Genomic DNA, 4,153 nt, shown 5'->3' on the forward strand with positions numbered 1-4,153 from the left:
CTCGGAGCTCCTGACCGTGAACATGCCTTGAGGGTGCACTCAGGACTCCTGTGCCCAGCAGTCCTGCCTTCTCCATGCGGATCTGGTCCTTCCCTTTCAGGGATGGTCCCAATGGCCAGCCTCACTACACAGAGCTGTCAGCTGTCCTGCAACAGTTGAATGTATCCAGGTGCTTCTTGGCAAGTGGTCCACATTCAACAAGAGTTAGGTTTCCTTCCTTGCCCCTCCATCACTGCCCACACTCAGTCATAACCAAAATCCTATATGATCTAGCCCCCAAGAGGCCCCCCAAACCATCCCACTCTCTCCACCGGCACTCCTACCCTCGAGCCCGGTGGTGGAAGTAGCCGGCCTGGCGCAGGCTATTAGACAGCCTGATGAATTTAAAAACAAGAATAAAACAAGCTTAAAGTCACCAGCAGTTCTTGATGTCAGTGATAAAACACTCCTCTCCCCACAAAACCTTTCATTAGTTTATGTTCTAAAAAATTGAGGCAGTCACTTTTGATTTTAACAATGTATCTGCAGGCTTCAAAATAGCAATTTTATTACATATGTTTTTATAGCCATCGTATTTTCTATGGAACTTCGTTTGGAAACTTCCAGTTATGGGGTTGGTCTTTGACCAGCTAGATGTGGTTGGCCACATGGGTCCATTTCAAGAGAAGGCTTGTAACAATTTAAAACCATCTGAGCTGGCTGTCTGTTTGTTTCTCAAATGTTGTTTCAATCCGTACTCCTGAGTTTCAATGATAGGTTCAAAGCACATGATGATAGCCCAGTGATGTTAGGCCAGAGGAAACAGACCTTGAGTTATTTCATTTCTGTCATTTGTGTCCTTAATGTGGTCCCTGGGAATGTTTATCTGTTCGTAAAATTTTAAAAAAATGAAACAAGAGTATAAAGTATGAGATTTAACATTTTTGCTTGATAAGGGCAAACTTTAGCTCATAAAATATTTTATTGCATTTAAAAAATGTATTTAAAATGGACAGATGTTATTTTTAAATTGTTAATCGCTTGAAAACTAATGACAAGATCAAGAAAAGAATGAGTATCGCTAATTATGACACGATTATTGCTAAAAACTGCTTTTTCATACAGAGGAAGTAGGATGTTCAAACCTGCCCCATGCTGGACATCAAACACTGGAGTCCACCTCAGAACTGACCCTCCCAGCTAACAGCAGTGACCTCCTCGCCAACCCTTGTGCTTCCCCTCACTCGCCTTGAATGCTTCCTTCATGTCACTCCTAGCATAATACTACTCCTGAAAGTCTAATTTTGTTTCCTCTATGCAAGTTCTGTCCTCTTTCTTTTGAGGTCCCTCAAAATGTGGCCTGACATCCCTGAAAAAAGAGTAGAAACAAGGCTGGCCATTGGGACCATCCCTGAAAGGGAAGGACCAGATCCGCATGGAGAAGGCAGGACTGCTGGGCACAGGAGTCCTGCGTGCACCCTCAAGGCCAGGCCCCCAGAGCTGCCACAGGGTTGAGGGAGGTGGCTGGGGTACCAATGTGGAGAGGGGCGTGGGAGCTCGCTCATGGCTAGTGTGGGCACTGACAGGGCAGGGAGGTCCTGAGAGGGGCCCTGTGCCTGGCCAGTCTTGCATTTAAGGGGAAAAAAGGTGGGGGTTCAGGTGTGACACAGCCTGAGGTGACATCTCAGCTCCAGATTCACCAACCAGTAGGAATCTGGAAACTTCACCCCTTCTGCCTATTTCATACCTGCTCTTAGGGGTATGATAGACCATAATAGACACCAAACGTGTGTGGTGCTGGAACACACGCTCCTTACCAATAGTTGTTAAGGAGTCACTGCTCCCTGGGCAAGGATGGGATATAAAGTTCCTAAGACCCCCGTCCTTCCTTGAGGAGCCTGAGTGTGGACGGGCCAGGTCTTGGTAGCATGGGGAACTGAAAGGGTGAGAAAGCCCAGCGGGTGGACAGCGGAGCTGGGTTGGATTTCTGCCGGTGCCACGTACTGATCCATTGGCAGGCAAGGGACTTGTCCTCTCCGGGCATCGGATGTCTCTCCTCTGTGGGAAAACAATTGGTCCAAATGTAACATCCACTTCTGAAGGACCAGGTGTAACGTCCAGGAGCCCCAGTCACACGCCCTGTGTTCCAGCTGCACAGCAGTGTTCACCGTTCTCCGTCACACCACACACTCAGTCCTCCTGACCTTGCCATAGCAAAGCCCTTCTGTCCTTGTGCTCTGTTATTTTTACCATTATTTGGGTACATGTCAATGTCCCCCTGGGCTGAGTGAGCCCACCAGGAAAGGATGTTCCTTATTTACTGGTGTACCAGCTGGTATAGCCCAGAACCGGCTGGGTGGTGGGTGCATTCGGTAAATAGTGGACTCAGTGGTGCATCAGAATAGAATATTTCAGAGTATTATGAGGACAGCTTCACATGAAAATCACTTCAGTCAATATTTAAGCTTGTTGTGTTTACCTCCTAAAGTAACTGTCTTTGAGACTTCAAAGGACTCTTCCCACTGTGCTGTGCCACCCTGAGAGTAAACTCCCAGGGTAAGCTAAACATTAACTCCACTTCCTAATGCTTACAGCTCTTCTAGCAGTTCTTTCTTTTGACATCCATTTCCATGCTTGTCTCCGTGCTTGCCTCCCTGGGCCTGAATTTTACCTTCTTGTCCAGGGTCAGTCTCCCCTGGCCACTGTCCTTCCCAGCACTATCGGTAGAATTGGTCCTCACCCAGGGGCTAGCCCACCCCGCCCAGGTGAGCAACACAACACTGTGGCTAACCTGACTCAGCATGAGTCCCTCTTATGGGCCACTGCCTGTACATTGGGCCATAAGCTTGGCTGCCTTAGATATTTGAAATAAATGGAAAGCCCAAAGTCCTGTAAGGAGAATCTGGAGGCATATTTGCTTGGCTATTCTGTCATTGTCTAGGACCAGAAAGGGCCTGGGTGCTGGGCCCCTAATAAATGATAATTAGTGCAGGAGGCAGTTAGGACAAAGAAAGGCTCCATCAGCAACAGTCCTGGTGAACAGGACATGAGACACTCAAGAGTAAGCTTTAAGTGCACTGGCAGAGCCTCGCTGAGGGGTACCTGGTCTGCCCCGGCGCACTGAGCCCACACTGTGTGCTGCACAATGATCTGGAGGGAGGCACTGAAATAAGACCACAGGTGCCTTTGGGCACATCGTTGATAAGACAGGCTCTGCTCAGAGATGCCTGGGTGGCTCAGTTGGTTAAGTGTCTGCCTTCAGCTCAAGTCATGATCCCTGGGTCCTGGGATCGAGTTCCACATTGACACCTTGCTGAACAGGAAGTCAGCTTCTCCCTCTGCTTGCTGCTCCTCCTGTTTGTGCTCTCTCTGACAAATAAATAAAATCTAAAAAAAAAAAAATGCTCTGCTCAGCAGTCCAGCCTGAGCCCCGTACACAACACTCGACGGGGGGCAAGTTACCGGAAGGCCAGGCCCCCAGAGCTGGTCCAGACACCTTGCACCCAGCTGTGTCATGTCACAAGTGAGGAAACTGAGCAAAGGGGTCCTGCAAACACAGCAGAAGCCGGGTCAGACAGAGGCCTGTGTGGCCTAACACCAGCACACACCCCGGCAATACCCGGATGGCAGCGCTGAGAGCAGCTGAGCTTACAGACCATGGACGAATATCAGAAGGGCTTCTACACGCCTCTGCCAAGCGATGTAGGCATCTGGAAAGAATTGCAGTCTGGGCTGGAAACCTTGTTGAGAACGACATTTTCCTGTAATATCCGGCTTTCTAAATAGGCACATCATGGTGATTCTGAGTCTGATTTCAAGGTCCAAAATTTGTTTAAATTCACACTGACTTGCAAAGAAGGGAAAAAAATACATCATGGGAGCGGGCAGACAGTTCAGGTCTGTCCAGCCTGTCCCCAGGCAGGGTCAGACATTAGGCAGAGCGGATGCCCCAGGCCTCCAGGGAAAGGGACAGGACTTTGGTGGCGCTCCTGATGGGAGTGCTTTCACCAGCCCAGCACCAACCAAATCACCCGGCATTTATAGGCAAACACAGGGCTGAGTCTTCCCTCCCTCCTTCGCTGAAGGGCTTGCTCTGGTTTCCTTTCCTTTCCAAGAAGAAGCAGAGGGAGAGCAACTCTATAACCAAAGAAGCTTCCATCCCTAAGGGATGGAT

Source organism: Mustela nigripes, chromosome 4 (assembly GCF_022355385.1).
Source record: "Mustela nigripes isolate SB6536 chromosome 4, MUSNIG.SB6536, whole genome shotgun sequence".
Lineage (NCBI taxonomy): Eukaryota > Metazoa > Chordata > Mammalia > Carnivora > Mustelidae > Mustela > Mustela nigripes.